Source organism: Chionomys nivalis, chromosome 9 (assembly GCF_950005125.1).
Source record: "Chionomys nivalis chromosome 9, mChiNiv1.1, whole genome shotgun sequence".
Lineage (NCBI taxonomy): Eukaryota > Metazoa > Chordata > Mammalia > Rodentia > Cricetidae > Chionomys > Chionomys nivalis.
Window position 1 is genome coordinate 81283764 of NC_080094.1, and position 18054 is coordinate 81301817.

Here is an 18054-nt window from a genome sequence, read left to right on the forward strand (position 1 = left end):
GGTGAAGTAAGTGGACTAGGGCAACACAGCTAGAAGGAGAAGCAGGAGACAGATAGGAAGCCTGCGACATCTTCCTTGAACAGCTGCCCTGGTAGGCGGTTCAGAACCTTCACAGACAGCTATGATATTGGGCAAGAGTCAGAAGACTGACAGGAAGCTTCTAGTCCTGCATAAAGAAAGCTCTTCCTGCAGAAGGGAAGAGTATCCTGGGCTCCCCATCACCATACCCCCCTATTCTTGTGAGACGGTGCTGGGGTACCACTGAACCTCAGCAGAAGGGAAGAGTACCCTGGGCTCCCCATCACCATACCCCCCTATTCTTGTGAGACGGAGCTGGGGTACCACTGAATCTCAGCATTTGCTTTCATCCAAACAGGGTGAGTGTTGGTATTCAAATGCTCCCTCCCAAAGGCCCAGGGAGGGGAGGGGGGGTGCTATCTGCAATCTTGTAGGATTAGAAGGCAATTTGAACATGAAATTACTCCCTGGGGTCTGCTCTCTGTGGGGAGGGGTGGGATTTGACATTTCTTGGAATTGATATCCTGGCTCCCCGGTGGCTATATGATTTGCAGGCAGCCTCTGGTTCCATCCCCTCAGCACGGTGTGTGTTAACTGCCAATCGTCCTGTTTATAAGAGACTTGTAATTCCACACAGACATAGGAAAGAGGCTTTCTGCTTGGGCACTTTTATCTCTTATCCGGGTAACCTTCTCTTTAGGGGTGCTGGGTCTTACACATACTAGACATTCTGTATTGTCCAGGTATCTCCCTTCATTTTAAGAAATCATTTTATGTGGATGACTATTTGTCTTCTTGTATGTCTATGTACCACGTGTGCGTAGTGCCCATGGAAGTCAGAAGAGAGCACCCCTGGAACTGGGCTTACAGATGGTGGGTACTGGAAATTTAACCTGGGTCCTCTGTAAGCTCTTAACTACTGAGGCATCTCTCCAACCCCCTTTCATTTTACTTTATTAATTTTTTATTATTGTGTATACAGTTTGTGTACACACCTGTACCAGGGCATGAATGTGGAGGTCAGAGGGCAGCTTTGTGCAGCTGATTCTCTCTGCCTTTGTGTGAGTTCTGGGGATGGAGCACAGGCTGGCAGGCTTATGTGGTCCATGCCTCTACTGGCTGAGCCGTTTCGCTAGCCCAGCCTCCTTCATTTTAAACGAATGGGCGGATGTGTGCCCCATTGTCAATTCTTAATATTACCCAGCAGGCATTTATAATTAAAGAATTTGACTAATATCTGTCTCATCCTAAATAATAATAGGCTTCCTGTTGTACAAATGGAGCTGAAGCTCTTTCATGGTCTCCCATAATTAGAATTTTAACTGTGTGCATGTACCTCCCCTGCCCCCACCCCATCTCTGCCCCCATCCCCAGCCATGATCTGGTGGTTTTTCCTCTGCCTCTCTGAGGCCCCCAAAGCCATCCAAAGTCTGAGAAGGAGGAGGGAAAGATTGTTCTGTACTGAACCTTGAGGCTCTCCCACAGTGACCTTCCTGGCAATGAACTCCACAGCCTGTGTGGTGTCTGTGCCCTTTCAGAATGGCAGATCTGCCTGTTCAGTGGATCATTGCGGGACTGTTTGTTTGGGACCCAGCTATCAGGATCGTTGAAGATGCTTCCCTAATGAAGCCCAGAGTCTCAGTAAGAGAATCAGAGACAGACCGGGTGTCACCTGCCCTGGTCTTAGTGGCCTCGTCCTCCTCTGTCCCCAGCAGAAACAGGCTTAGATGCCTGCCTTGGTTTGTTCTGGGTCTGGGGAGGGGGTGTCATTAAAGCAGGTCTCAGAGATCTCACCAGTGGAGCCTCCAAGCTGGAACATCTGTTGTACCCAAAAGTCAGGTGGGTCAGAAAGCTAGGATAAAAAACATATACTTTTCATATTGTAAACCTAGGTTCAAATCCCAGCTTGGCTACTTCCTGACTGTATGACCTTAGATGAATGACTTAACTTCTCTGGGCCTTGGTTTCCTGTTAGGCTTACAGTGATGGCTACATGAGCCCCAACTTCTACTGTGTTTAGTGGGGTCCCAAACATATAACAGGACCCTCTGCTTCCCGCCTTTGTAGTAAGGACATTTCCCGTGTCTGATGCACTATAGTCTCTGAGGTTAACTAGCTAAAGGGCTTCATTGTTCTCTAGTCGGCGATTCATAAACTGTCTCAGAGGGGGTCCATGGGCATCTGGAATGCAGGGTGGGACAGCAGAGCTCCAGTGATAATAAAACCCATCTTCATTGAGTGCCACCTTTTGGGTATCCTCAATGACAGCTCCTTCCTCAGGCCTGGGGGAGAGCAAAGATGGAGTTTGGAAAGAAGGGTCTACCTTCAGGGGAGATGGAGCAGTAGTTTGAGCAGTAGAGAAGAGGCACTAAGGTAGCTAGCTGGTCAACCTCCACCCTTCACAGAGCTACCACACTGGTCAAGGTCATGAGCCTACTTAACTGGGCCATGGTGAGACTGCTGGACTTCCGGAGTCACAGGATCACTGAGGGCAAAAAAGCTACACAGGCAGCCCTGTCCTGTGCCACTGGTGTGTGGATATGAGGAGAACCTTAGGGTTCCTGGAAGTATTGCTATGCCGATGTATGAGAGACAGACACAGAGACAGACAGAGACAGAAAAGGCAGAGACACAGAGAGAGACCAAGACACAGAGATACAGACAGAGACAGAGAAAGAGAGGCAAAGATAGAGAGAGATCAGACACAGAGACACAGACAGAGACAGACAGAGGAGGCAGAGACAGAGAGAGACCACGACACAGAGACAGACAGAGAAAAGGAGGCAGAGACAGAGACAGAGAGAGATCAGACGCAGAGACACAGACAGAGACAGACGGAGGCAACAGACAGAGAAAAAAGAGGGAGAGAGAGAGAGAGAGAGAGAGAGACCAAGACACAGAGACACAGACAGACACGGAGACAAAGACAGAGAGAGGAGCTGAACACTCAGAGAGCAGCCCAGTTTGCCAGTGTTGCTCTGGCTTCTCCCTGGTGTCTTTGCTCCTCACCTCTCAACAGTCACTGTACATTTCCGTGCTGTGCTCCAAGACCCTCCAGGGGACAGGTGGATAGACCTGATACTCTGTAACTATGATGATCTATACCAGGTCCCCTTTCTCCAAGAAAGGTGTCTAGCTAAACTGCTTGCAGAGGTGACCTGGAGCAGAAACAGTCAATTGGACAACTTCGGACAGGGACCCACAGGCGGTGATGCAGAAACAAACCAAAGGACAGCGAGGGCTTTGAGTGACCATGAGTCCTGTTTGTTGCTTACTGTGTGTTGTTCTCAGACAAATCACAGAACCTCTCTGAGCCTTAGTTTCCACGGGGGGATGTGGGAAAATTATAAAACAAGCTTGCCTTTGTATGGTTGGGACAGTACGTGTGAGGTACCTGGCATAGCCCCTGAGCTCACCATACGGTGGGTGTGAGAGCCGGAGGTGTGAGTTGTCCACCAGCTGTTATATCACAGAGCAGCTCTTGAAGGGCTTTGGATATTCCGTTAGCTGGCAGTACTGGGGGAGACTTCCAAACACTAACCCTTCGCCTTCCCTTGCTGTGTGACCTTGATCAAAATGCTTGGTGTCTCTGAATGAGTCTGACAGGGCATTGTACAGCAACTCCAGCTACCAGGTCCCAGCTGGATGCACGGTGTAAATGTAGCTCAGAATATTGCAAGGTGCCCAAGCCCCAGCACAGGCAGGGCCTGCTCGGAAGCTTGAGCTGGAGGTCTGTGTCACCATCTGGCCACCATGAGTACCAGGTTGAGTGGGGCACATACCCCTCCACCCCGTCGGCCCTCTATATTCACGGGATCCAGCCACATCCACAAATAGGAAAAAGAACAAGATGTCGAGACATGAAAATAAAAATCAAGGGCCTGGAGACCCTGGGAACAGGACCGTGGAGACGGCCTTCAGAAGCATCAAACTTCACAGGACAACAGAAGTGTTTTTTCAAAGGAAACTCAAAATAGAAAACAGACAAAGTCAGACGGGCCTCTGCAGTGGTTTAATTCTTTATTGTTTTGTGGAGAATACAGCATTGTTGGGCCATCTCTCCGAGTGCCCGGGGCGGAGCCCCCAGGACTCGTTTCCTTTACCAGTAAAATTGTTCCGAAGTTGGGAGGCCTTCTGCAGCCACTGCCAACTCCTGTCTGCATCAGGGAGCAGAAGTTTCTCAAAGCAAGACCGCCATCAGCTCCCAGCACACGGCAGGGCAGCTTTGTGCAGCTCTGTGCCTGAGTTAGAGCTGTGGCTTCGGAGAAGGGCCAGTCAGGAGGACCAATCCCGTAGGACCGGTGGCGGAATTTTGTTTCTGTGTCCAGTTTTTGCATCTGTGCATCCATCCATTTTTTCTCATTTGTGCATTCATTAATTCATCCATGTGCCCGTTCATTCATGTGTCAGTTATTCATCCTTTCATTCATGTGCCCATTCGTTCAGCTGTGAGCCCATTCACTCATTCACATTCATTTATACACAAGAAAATTTGATAGTCATTCATTCATTCATGTGCCTGCTCACTCATGCGTCCCCTCCTCTGTGAGCCCATTCACTCACACACGTGCCCACTCATCTGTGCAGCTACTCATTCATCCGTGTGTGCATTCATTCATCCATCAGTAACTCACTGACGTGCTGTAGCAGATACGTCAGCTGCAAGGACGAGCCGTGAACAGATTACAGATCTGTCTAGTTGGGAGGGAGGGTCCGGGGGAGGGTGAGTCTGTAACACACTGCCACAACACCTCTGTCCCCTCCTATCCTTGCCAGCTTCTCTGTCTTTGGTGGTGGATTCTGCCAGCAGATAGAACTGAGTGGTCCCAGTAGCTGCCCACCTAGATATGAGGGCAGGCAGGGGCTTGGCAATATGGCCACCCAAGCAGCTAGTCCTCTTTATACCATTTCAGCTCATGCTGGCCTTTAAAGAGTAAAAGGGTGCTGGGCCAGAGGTGGGTCTAGGTTGGATTACAAGTGAACTTTAGGACAAGTAGCCTATGGCCAGGCAGACTCTGGTGACAGGCCTGTATGAGTCCCCCAGGAGGGCTTCTGGGGTGAAGCCTCCTTCAAGGAAGCTTGAGCCTGGAGTGGATGTCCCAGGTCTGGCTTGGCTTCTGGTATCTCCAGATTAGTTTGCTGGAGAAACTACCTAGGTGTGCCCAAGGGCCACACTGGGTCCCAGCTTGACTTTCCTGTCTGCCAGCCCTGTGAGTTTGAATGAGTCACTTGGTCTGTCTTTCTCAGATTGAAGTGCGAGCTGTATTAGTCACCAACAAAATCATTCCACTCAACAAAAGCCTCCAAAGCCCAGCAACTCCACACAGATTTGATTCTCACAATCAAAGCTTGCAGACTAGCGGCCACCTGGCAGGGCTGGCTTAAATTCCAGGTGTTAGGCTCCTATCTCTTGTTCACCTTTGGCTTGAGCCTGAGCTCTCTGAGACCTGTGACATGTTCTTATATTCACTCAGGATGAAAGAGGCTGGGTGGCTTTTGCTGCTGAGACCTGTTCTTGGGACTGTTGACCAGGAGGCAGTCCTGCCATCAGACAATCCTGCCTCAGCCAAAGTGAGTCACGTAGTCAAGTCAGTGTTAGGAGAGTGGCCACTCTGCCTTACGGAGGAACTAGGAGTTAGCAGATCCGTGATGGGTAAGCAGACAGAGAGCGGTGCCTTAACTGAGTAATTAAGATGGCAAACTTGCAAGATAGTGGCTTCTTCCTCATCTTCCTGACCTGGAGGTAGCAGCTTAAAACAAGGTTTAGTCCTGGAGAGATGGCTCAGCAGTTAAGAGCGTTGGCTGCTCTTGAGTCTGAATTCAATTCCCAGCAACCACATGGTGGCTCACAACCATCTATAATGAGTGCCCTCTTCCGGTGTGCAGGCACACATGCAGGCAGAACACTGTATACATAATAAATAAATAAGTCTTTAAAAATAAACAAATAAAGGCCCAGTGGGTAAGATTTTCCTTGTATTTTAATTCGTTAAGCAGCAGAGAAATCACATCCGATCAAGACCCCTCAGCAGTAACACCATGAGGCTACAGCCAGAGGGTGGGAAAGGAAGGCTCAGAACGGCAGCTTTAGTACAAAAGGGCTTTGAACACTGACCAGGCTCATGCTTTTGAGTTCATACTGTATTCCATGAGCAGTGCAAGGCCTCCTTCCGGTTCGCATTCAAGAGGGTAACAAGTCCCTGGAGCTATCCAGTTACTGATCCTAGCTCCAAACCTTTAGTTGTCATGGTCCAGGTACTTTTCTCAGCATGGTTTTTCTGAACTTCAGCCCAACGTAGTCTTCAGAGGTCACCATGGCTACTGCTGTTGAACCTGGCAACAATGAGGACCCCAGGAGAGACCAAAGCCAATATGAGATCAGCTGACCAGAGAAGGGGAGTGAGCATTGATATGAGCAAGCCGATGCCGGATTTTTCTCCAGGCTGTGTGCTGACACTGTCCCCTTTAGCCTGAATATCTCTTTAGGTTAGGAGAACAGGGTGCACCTGCCTGCAAGTCAGGATATCCCATTCTGCAAGCAGCCAGAGTGTGATGTGGGTGAGTCGTGTTGTTTAGCTTGGCCAGTGCAGAAGTGTCTGAATGACAGGAAAGGCATTTTCCTGAAGGAGAGCTGTCCTCACAACCCTCCTGGGTCAGGCCATGCTATTTCTATACATCCTTCAGGATGAGGCCCTCCCAGGCCTCTGGCCCTTGTTTTCCCATCTCCTCTCCTCTTCAGCCAGAAAGAGCCCACGGCCGGGGGCTGCAGGATTTCCTGGCTCTGCCCACTAGCTGCTAAGCATTGGCAGAGCCCCACCACATTCTCCACGGGGTTTCTGTTTCCCAGTGGTCAGTGTGGGCGGTGCTCCCGTGTCCTGTGTCTGCCTGAGACCTGAGTCCCTGGTGCTCTCTTCTTAGAAGCAAGAGGGCAGGGCAGCACATGGGTCACCCTGGAAAGAACTGAAGCACCCCCGTATCCCCTACTCCCTCTCCCTAGCAGCCCTCAAGGCCACCAACGTCTGCTTCTTATCCTTGCACAGAAAAAAGGAGACTGTAGACTGCTGTCGACCTCCTTTTTGGGGCCGGATACTGTGTAGCAAGTTATGCCATTAAAATAATACCAGCTGATACAAGGTATCCAAGATTAGCCTATGGCATCTTTGGAAGAGCCGCAGGCCCTGGAAAGCACTGGGGCTGATTTTCAGGAATCTCAGAGTGGCCCAGGTGACCTCTCCCATGCTTCCTGACCATGCTGTTGCAGAATGAAGCTAGACAGGCCTCAGAGGTGGGAGTCGTCAGGAACCCTTCCTTATCCTTAAGCCACGGGTGTATAGTGGTATCTAGATGTGCGTCTTGATTGTGAGGGGTATTCTCTCCCTATGGAGCCCCTTCCTCAGAGGTCCTGGGTCCACAGAAACTTCCTCTCTGGGCTGATCAGAACCATTTTACCTGAGGCAGAGCAGGTGTAAGTCTCTGCTACATCTTTGGGCTCCTAAGTCTACGTCTGAACTTCGATAGAGGAGTTTACACCCGAACAAGGTTTTTATGGTGCTAATTACAGAGCAAGGAGGGACTGGTGATTACAGGAACTCTGGGGACTGGGGAACAGAAAAAACTGCTGCACTTGATGCCAGTTACAAGGGCCTGGTCCCACATGTACCCTGTGTGAGTGTAGTGTGTGTTAGGTTTTTAAAAACTGTTAATTGCCAGGGTGCAAATATTTTCACACATGAACTCTTAGAGAGGAGTTATTAAGGAGCACACTGGCAGCCTGGTGGAAGTCAAACGGCTGCAGCCAACATGGAAGTCCTAATTAATAGCTGTTCCCGCAGCTCTTGGGCATGGCAGCGGAAGTAATTATCATGATTTAATTGACTTTTCTTCCCTCTGTTATGCACTCTGCTTTCCCCACTTTCCTGAGCTGGAAAGGTTTTATTTCCCTCTCCCTCTCTTTTTTCCATCACACACAGCTTCTGCCTGTCAAGCCTTATTAAAATGAGCACTGTGACAGCAGAAATCTTTATGTTACAGAGAAGTCTGCAGCATGAAGCCTGATCAGTGGCTCCATGTCTGCAAACACTGCTTTCACAGAAACGTGTTATGACCCAGCAGAAGTGTGATTCAGGAGTTTGGTCCCTAGGGACTGCAAGGGACACAGGGTCAGCTGCCCTTCCACCAGCTAAGGGAGGTACCTTTCATGGTATCACAGGGGTTCTGGGAATCCTAAGAGATAAAAACATGGCATCTCTGATCCCCTGGGACTGACAGAAAGACCCATCTATGGCCAGCCTCCTGTACTGTGACCTGTTGCCTTCTTGGCTTGGAATGGCTTGGCTCCTCTTGAGCTTGATGCTGCCCCACCTGGTGATGGGGCCCTGAGCGCTCAGTGTTGGATCTTCCTCCCAGGGCAGCTGATGCCTCTTCCAGGGAGGTTGACACACCAGGCTGAGTTTATGCCTCTAATCCCACGAGTGAGCTCCCTTGGTCAGGGGCATGGTGTTTGGGTGACATTTCTTGGTCCACTATCAGCTTCTTGGAAGCCATAGATGTGAGGCCAGCATAGCACACCACCTAGACTGCTTGGATTCAAATCCTGATCTGGTCACCTACTTGCTGTTCATTACTGGAGAAGTGACTTAAAGTTTCTAGGCCCTAGAATTCTCATTTATTCAATAACACCACCTGCTTTCAAATATGAAGATGGGTTAGATCCTGGGGCACATACATGAAGTGCTCAGTTTTTAAGGTGTAGTGGGACAAGTAAGCTTTTCCTGGTGTCTAATAGAGTAAATGAGAATATTGTGGAACCATAGATACAGAAGCCAGAGAGGTCTGCCTCTGCCGTCTTGGAATAGAGTAAATGAGAATATTGTGGAACCATAGATACAGAAGCCAGAGAGGTCTGCCTCTGCCGTCTTGGAATAGAGTAAGCAAGAATATTGTGGAACCATAGATACGGAAGCCAGAGAGGTCTGCCTCTGCTTGTCTTGGAATAGAGTAAGCAAGAATATTGTGGAACCATAGATGCTGAAGCCAGAGAGGTCTGCCTCTGCCTTCTTGGTCACGCGCAGGAATCTAAAGTGCAGACGATAGCAGGTAACCTTTGGAAGGTCAGATAATGTTGGCTGATACAATACTGGACTATTTCTCATGGAGCTAAAATTGGGAGCCAGACATTTTCTTGGGTCTCACTAGGGATTATTGAGAGTGCTTGACTTTTAATTAGAATATTATAGATAATAAACTCAGCAGAAGAGAAACTGAATAGAAACTGCTCTCTCTTTGTCCCTGCTTGGGAATTGAGCCAGGCTTTCATAAATGCCACTCCACTTCCCCACACACACAAGTGCAGAGCCGCTTCACACACACACCCCACACAAGTGCACAGCTGCCTCACACACCCCCACACACAAGTGCACAGCCACTTAACCCCCCCCACAAAGTGCACAGCCACTTCACCACACACACACAAAGTGCACAGCCTCTCCACACACACAAGTGCACAGCCGCTTCACCCACACACACACAAAGTGCACAGTCTCTCCACACACACAAGTGCACAGCCGCTTCAAACCCCCCACACACAAGTGCACAGCCGCTTCAAACCCCCCACACACAAGTGCACAGCCGCTTCAAACCCCCCACACACAAGTGCACAGCCGCTTCAAACCCCCCACACACAAGTGCACAGCTGCTTCAAACCCCCCACACACAAGTGCACAGCTGCTTCACACACACACCGCACACATACAAGTGCACGGTCTTCGTCTTTTTTACACAGATGTTGGGGCTGCAGAATGCTTACTAATCACCTGTGCGATTTTAGACATTTGAGTTCTCTGAGCCTCAGTTTCCCTCTCTGAGAGATGGAGCTACCCCCTTTGCCCAGCTGGACACAGAGCCTCTCCAGCCTAGAAATGGTTTCCTCATCCTCATCCCCAACAAAAACGTTGCCTAGCATGTGCAGGAGGATCAGACGTTCAGGATCATACTGCATCCTTGGGCTACACAGGGAGTTGGAAGCCAGTCAGAACTACTTACATCCTTGTCGAAACAAGAAACCAAACAAACAAAAACGAAGAAGAGCGAGAGAAAATTAAGAGAAAGAGGTGGTTAGTTTGGTGAGGATTCTGCCCCCACAGATGAGCCAGTGCTGTTCTGGAGGGAATAAGTCTCTACACAGCCCCGGGTCAGCACCTCCTCTGCCTTAGGAGCTCTCTTGCCGTTCTGCCTTCCTCCACAGGATGGTGCAGCATGAAGGTCCTCACCAGGTGAGAAGTAAAGTTCTTTATAAACACTGAGTCTGAAGCATGTGTTAGCATGAGGGAAGCGTGAAGATGGCAGAACTGTGGCCATCCCTCCCACACACACTCAATGATATTTCTCTTTCTCTCCTGGTTGAGGTTACCTGTGATCTCAGTTTCCTGTGGTCAAAGATATCAAATACAAAATTCTAGAGATAAACATTTCCCAAACTTTATATTGTGAACCATCTGAACATTGAGATGAAATCGTGCACATTCCTGGTCCTATCCAGTGTATCCACAATGGATGCACCACCCTCCCAGTAGACACTCAGTAGCTATCCTGGTTTTCAGATTATGTGCTGTTATCACAGTGCTTATTTTTAAGAAGTTCTTACTTCTTAGTAATGCCCCCCAAGCTCTACCCGTGCTGCCAACTCAGACACACAAAAGAGAAACATCAAAGTGCTTCCCTTAAGAAACAGGTTATCACAGGAAGAACCAACCAACCAGGCAAAATGAGATGTTGAGAGAGGCCATGTTCATGGAACTTCTAATATAGCATATTTCTTTTATTGCTCAGTTTCATTTCCAGTTTTCCTTGCTAATTTCTGTATCTAGCATATAAGTTAGATATGTATAGGAAAATTAATAAACACAAGGTCTGATGCATTTGTGGCTCAGGCATCCCCTGGGCTTCTTGAGACCATCCCTCCACAGATGAGAGAGGGAGCTCCATCTGAAGAACTGAGCATCCGCGGAGTCAAGACCATGACATAGGATGCCTCCGCAGGGCTGGGAAGGGAGGGAAACAGGCAGAGGTGGAGAAGCAAGTGCACTGCACTTAACAGTTCCTCTGGGAAGCCTGTGTAAGACAGGCAGGAAACGGCGTCATGAGTATACATGCATGTGGAGGGTAGGTGGCAGATGTTTCAAAGCTTGTACGGGCTGAGGGGAGAGGGACAGGAAACAGGTGTTCAATGCCTGATTTTTAAAACATTCTCCTCTGAGGTCTCTGAATTGCTAGTGCTCCCCCGCTGCCAGGGCTTTCCCTAGTTTTCTGGAAAATGTGGAGGAGACAACTGTCAATGGCGCAGATCTCAAGAGTGTCCACGGCTTCCTTAGCCCATGCTGTCTCTTAGTTCACAACAGATCTATAGAAGGCTGCGGGCATTCTTCCTATTATCTAGAGACCAATTCCTTCCCCCACCCCACAAGGTCGCCATAGAAGCTTGAGCCCTAGAGAGGACACTTCTGCTCCCTAATAAAACATAGACACTTAGACACTCCCATTAATGAAAGCAAGGCACAGGACTGCGGGCGCAAAGCTAGGAGATGCAGTCCCTGGCCCGGCAACCCCTTCCCAACCACAGCTGTTCTTGTTGCCTTGGGGTGTGGCAGGCAGCCTTGAGCCCCTTTTGACAGTGCTTCCCAACTGAAGACAGCCCAAGACCAGGACAGAGGAGAGGTGAATTGTGGATCTGGCCTTGGTTTCTCTCTTTGCCTCATTTCTTGACCCACTGGACCAGACTGAGAGGATTAAAGACGCTATGGTTCTCATCAGAGGCAGAGCCAAATCGGGGTACCTTGTACCCACTAACACTGCCTCTCTGCTTACCTCTGCTGTGGGTCACTGGGCCTCTGCCTCACCCCACACCACAAAGGGCTTCACCAAGGACCAAGGTCAGAACTGGTAGAGTGCCTTCAACATTGGATGGCCACAAACTCATGTGATCCAAGTTGCTGGAGGAGTGGAGCTAGAGGAGAGAGGGTGGGCTGCCTGCCTAGGTCCCATTGCTTCTGGAAGTCAGGGGCCTGTGCCCCTCAGCTTGAATCTTGTGTCTTAGGACCTGTGCTGGAATTTTCTCTTAGCCTTCCACTGGGAAGCAGTTCAGATGGAGTCCTTGTTCTTGACAACCCCCTCTTCCAACCCCCTAGTCTCCCATCCCCCACCCCCTTCTTCCTACACTTCCATCCTCTGCCTATACCCAGCCTGGCTAACACCAGCAAGGGCTCAGTTTTCCAGCAGGGCAACCCCAGGCTCTCAGACGTCCTGCATATTCTTCTGTCAGAGGAGGAAGGGTTGGCACTGCCCCCACCTGCTGTCGTTGTTTAAGGTCCTAATTTATTGGCCCTGGTTATTTATTAGGCAGGGTGATTTGTAGGCCGCCTCCCCCTCCTTGGTTAATCAGTGGGCCTCTTTGCAGACCTCTGACCACCAGCCATGGGGTCAGAGACAAAAGAAATCAAGCTGTAACAGGAGCGAGCTGGGCAAGGTCAGAGGGAACCTGGAGCAAAGGAACCAGCCCCTCTGCTCCTTCCTTCCTGTGCAGTCAGGGCCCACTGTGACCTATATACACAGTGCCCTTGGTCTGTACAATGGGAGGAAGGAGAAAGGTTGGTGGTAAAACCCCAGACCCTCTGGCCTGGAATGTCTCTCAGCTTAGCCCCACGGGAGGGGGAAGCGGGGGGGGGGGGGGGAGGCAGGGGGAGGAGAGGGAAGAGTCCAGGCAGACATAGAGTCAGGCTTCCACCTCACTGGCCAGCAGCAGTTTCGTTTACTCTGTTATTGTTGTTAAGGTATGGTCCGGTCCCGAGAGAGGGCTGAGCGGGCAGGCTGTATACCTAGTGCTTCTCAGGGGCCTTGTCATTTATTACCTCTATTGGCATCAGCTGGACAGCAAGACTTTGCTGTGCTTGCAATAAAAAAAAAAAATTATCAGAGCCGGGCGGTGGTGGCGCACGCCTTTAGTCCCAGCACTCGGGAGGCAGAGGCAGGCGGATCTCTGTGAGTTCAAGGCCAGCCTGGTCTAGAAGAGCTAGTTCCAGCACAGGAACCAAAAGCTACGGAGAAACCCTGTCTCGAAAATCAAAAAAAAAAAATTATCAGCCGACCCTGTTCCCTATTTCCCTAGAACGGATGCCAGTTGCCCTTGTGGGCAGTGTGGTCAAAGACTGAGGCTCTGTCCTTGGCGCCTCCTGAATGTTTAACTGGGTGGCCCCAGAGCCCTGAAAAGGAGAATCATGGGTCCCTGCCCTAAGCAATGCATTCCCTGCTCCTGGTTGTGGGAGCTTTCCCAGGACTCTTACAGCCAGGACTGGCTCCTGTTTCCCTCCACAAGCAGGCTGAGGCCCCACCCACTGGCCAGCCTGGGTCTGGTGCTGCCCCCATCTCTTGGGTTCATTTTATTTCTGGATTCTCGTCACCATGCGGTAGAAGCAATGCAGGGCAGGCTATCTTGCTGACCTGAAGTGTCTGGGTAATTGGGAGCCACCTGCTAACGTGTGGCCTGGGGGAAGTTCATCTGGTGATCTTATAAGTTCTCCATCAGCTTCAACCGGTATTCCCCCCCTAAGGCTGTCATGGGTTGACAGTAGGCCTTGTATTATAGGGCTGGGATCTAGCTCTACCTTGCAGGTAGGACCCCATGTCTCTCTCCCTGACCAATTTGACAACACATAGAAAGAATAAGTCCCTGTATGCTGCTGACTCTAATGACACCCCATCTTGGATCCTTCACCAAGCCTGACACCCGCTCTGCTGCCAGCCTGTCCCAGCTTCTGCTCCTGCTCCTTGGGACTCAACTTTACTTTCTCCTTTGTTTACTCCAAGCTTTGGAGCCTGAATGCTTATGTTGGCCCGGAGGGCAGCATCCCAGGATCAGGTTCTAGGAGACTCTGCAAGGAGCCTGAATAGGTGGGAGGGTGTGAGGGGGTGAGGGGGGATATCAGAGAATGTGGAAGGGTGTGGGGGGATGCGGGAGGCAGACTGGCACTGAGAGGATGGTGTGCATGTCCAGGGTGGTGGGTCCAGGACTCTGCTGCAGTACAGACTAGGCAACTGTTGTTCCCAGTATGAGTGCAGGTCACACTTGCCCTCCTGGGCCACTTGGGATTTTCTTTTGGGAGACAAGGTCCTTCTCCATAGCCCTGACTATCATGGAACTCACTACAGAGATCCGCCTGCCTCTCCCTCCCAAGTGCTGGAATTAAAGGTGTGCATCACTACACTGGCCCTCTTGGGATTTCAACCCCTCTCAAGACACCCACTCCTGTGTATCACGGTGCTCGGGAGGCCTTTCCATCTGAGACGCTATGAAGAGGGATAGAGATCAGGTCACATGAGATTCAGAGAGGGCCTCTGCTCACAGTGTCATCTGGGCTGCAGGATCTGTGACAATTTTCCGTTTCAACAGAACTCTATTTTCTAGCACACACCTTACCTGGTATGGGTCAAGTCGTCCCCCTCTCTATCACAACCCTCATCAACATTATGGCCTGCAGTAGACATTTCCCACATACTCTGTGTCACCTGCTGTAGCCCAGACAGGTCTGTCAAAATGTTTTTTGTGTTGTTTTTTTAATTTATTGACTTTTAAAAACAATTTCAGGCTTACGGCAACTGTGGGAAAGAGCGATGAGAAACAGTGTTTCTCAGACTCCAGTGTTTCTCCTCGACTCCAGGCCTCGTGTCGGGATCCACAGAGCTGCGGTAGCTGGGGTAGCCACATCTTTATTCCCATTTTATGTTCTTGTGATCCATTTGTTGATCCACTGTCATTAACTACAGATCATAGTTTACATTAGGGATGCCTGTCCTCTTTTGTACTGTAGATTTCACAGGCTGTGAGAAACGCAGAATGGCACGTGTCCACCGTGGCTATATCACAGAGGACTTTCATTTCTCCTGCCCTCATCGACAAAGCCCTCACTAGTCTTTTCTGCATCTTCCTACTCCTTTAGGACAATTGTGCAGCTGTAACCATACAACGCACAGGCGTTTCAGACTGACTCCTCCTTTCTGGGCATGGCAGCTCATCCACTCATCCCTGGTTGAGCACAGCACAGCTTAGCTGTCTACTCACCTACCAAAGTGGTGTGGAGAGTTTGGGCAGTTGTGAATAAAGCTATGGGCAGCATCTTGTGGGGACACGAGATTCTCACTGCTTGAGTCAGTATGAAGAAGAGCAATTGCTCAATGGCGTGGCAAGGTGCTTTTAGTTTCGGGAAAGAAAAAAACAAGACACTAAACTGTCTTCCTAAATATATGTGCCAGTTTGCTTTTCTGCCATCTATCAGTGCAAGTTCTGGTTGTTCCATGGACTTGCTGGCATTTGGCATCATCCTTTTTTAAAAAAACATTAGACATTTTAGTAGGTGAGTTGTGGCTGGGCAGTGGTGTACCCTTTTCTATAACCCCAGATAATCCCAGTTGGAGCATCAGTTTGAATTGGTTACGTGCCTGAGCGTTCTATGGTTCCCTCTACGCTGAGATGAACACAGGAACTGTGAGATCCGTCCCTTCCCTTCCCACTTATCACCTCACTTCCTTTTTTCCCTTCCTGACCCCGTGCCATCTGTACCAGCCTTCTCTGCTCAGGTCCCAGAACACTGCAGGTCTGTTCTTACCTGGAAGCTCACACAGGCTGTTCCCTGGGCCTGGCGCTTGTCCAGGCCTCTCCTCCCTTCCTCTGTGCTCAACAGAGCACCCTTCTCGGAGGGCACCACCTAGGCTCTGGTTCTACTCCCAGCATCACTGCAGTCACAGATTTATTTGCTGTCACCCCTGTTTGTGTGGCTGGGGAACAGGTAGTGTTTCCTAGGATGCATAAACTCTGGGTTCCATCCCCAGCACTACATAAGCCAGCACACACTTGTCATCTCAGATTTCGAGAGACAGAAGATCAGAAGCAGAAGTTCAAGGTCGTCCTTGGCTCCATAGTGAATTCAAGACCAGCCTGGGCTAGACACCCTCCTTTTTCCCTTAAAACGTGGTGATAATGATAATGATGATGAAGATATTTTATAAGATTTTTGAGGACAGGGATCTTGCTGGGTGACTCATAATTCCCTCCCAGTGTCTTGGCTCCGTGTTATCGGCTATGTAGGGAATGAATAGCTGAACAGGAACGGCAGGAAAACCACAATGGAGAATCAATGAGACACCAAAAAGCCTGTGTATAACTCTATACAGAACGAGATTGCAACAAGAGGCCAGGGGTCCTTCAGATTCCCAAAAAGCCCAGGAAGCTATGAGATAGTAAGAAGCTTGAGTAGAAACCAAACAAACAAGCCAACCAGTAGCTAAAGGTGTGAGACCAGTAGCTTGGATTTCCCAGAATACCGCCAATCTAATCCACAAGGCTCTAAGTGCCCCTATGCCACTGCCGTGTTCCGCTGAGGGAGCTGGGGTACAGTAGGTGCTGTGCAGAGAAACAGAGATCTGAGAGAAGCTCCTGCGACTCTCCACCTGCCTCACCTCATCAGGCCTGATGAAAGGCATTCTCCTGCCTCAGAACTTAAGAAAACCCCCCTGTGTCCTAATATCTTGGCATTCAGACAAAGGGTGTGTCTCAGAGATGTCAGGAGCACGCAGATGGAGCTGCTGCTAAGTCCCCTTGTCTCCTGTTTCCAATGCTAGAGAAGCCCAGAACTCGGCCTTGAGTAAGTGCATCCAGAGATCCAGATCCCAAGACCCTGCGCTTGTTCGCATGATCCTTGAGCGCTCCCATCCAAGCTGGAGAAGGTTGGGGGGGGTCAGTATTTGAGTCAGCTGTGACCCAAAGCAAGGACTTTCAGGAATGGTGGTACGGAAGGGAAGAGGATCCTTGAGCAACCAAATGGCAGGGACTTCCGTGACTGTCAGTCTAGGTGGCCAGATCCCACCCTCCCAAGAATATTGCCTGTTCGGTGTGCACCCTGGGTGCCACACACAGTCTTGGTGGCCATCCACGTTCCTTAACAGAATCATGACAAAAATCCAGAGCCAAGGCCTGAAGCCCCATGAGGAACAAACGTCCTTGGCTGACCCAGGCTTGCCTCTGTAGGAAGCAAACACAGTAACTCCACCAAATCCTCCAGGGTGAATTGCCAGAAGCCTCATTACTAATGCAGGAACAAAGTTCTCTCTTTCCCCATCTATAGAGTGGGCTGGTGGGGCTACCATCTGACAGGAGACTCTACAATGCTGTGGTAGAGATGCGGTCTCCAGCGTTCCCCACCATCATCTCACTGGCCCTTCCTCATTAGAAGAGCCGATGTAATTATAACTAGACGTGTCAAACATCAAACAACAGCATTTGCATTGCACTTCAGAAAAAATGCAAAGTGTTTTTTTGTAGGTGATCTGCTAATATGCTCAGCAGCCCTGGGGTGGGGAATTATTCCTCTTATTTTGCAAATGAGAGAAGTGAAGTTCAAAGGACTTCAGAGGAGTGTGCTCCAGGGGCAGCGCTCTGGGCTGGGCAGGAGCCCTACTCTAGGTTCTTTAGTAGGGCAGGCTAGTGCTGGCTCCAGCAGGCACTCTTGGCCACTCTGGCGCTGTTGCCAGGAGGGACCTGAAATAGACTCTGGTGGGCAGGGCAAAGCAGGCCTCCAGATTCGCTTTCAACCCTGGCCCAGATGCCTGCTGCTTGGCACATGTGTTAATTACCCTGCTTGCTCATGCCCCAGCCTGCTGCCTGGCTATCCCACTTCGCAGACAGAAAGGCATGGTGGGGAGAGACTGCCTCTCACATCTGCCTTTCTCAGTCAGCAGGAGGCACAATGGTGGTAACCTCTGGTTATCAAAGGATGGCCTGGGCTTGCCTTTTAACTCTTAATTTTATCTTTCCCATTAACATCCCCTCCGGTGTTGCCATGAGAATCATGTGCCAGAGGCTGCCAAGGCTGAAGCCGGCACCCTTACCTGGTGAGCCTCCACACATGACCTCTTCCTCTCTAGGAGAAACTCCTCTACACTGGCCTCGGAGGGCAGTAGGGGCTCAAAAGATAGACACCTCACTTGTGGGTA

At 50.1% G+C, this 18054-nt stretch overlaps 1 protein-coding gene across 2 annotated transcripts in view; it reads left to right on the forward strand.

Moving 5' to 3' along the window:
• Positions 1-277: 277 nt before the first annotated feature.
• The window catches only part of Tspan18 (tetraspanin 18), a 72722-nt gene continuing 54945 nt past the window's right edge, over positions 278-18054 (forward strand). For both annotated transcript variants that reach the window (XM_057780572.1, XM_057780571.1), the window contains exon 1: positions 278-377. The gene's annotated coding sequence lies outside the window, so the exon portion shown is untranslated. The remainder of the gene's footprint in view (positions 378-18054) is intronic.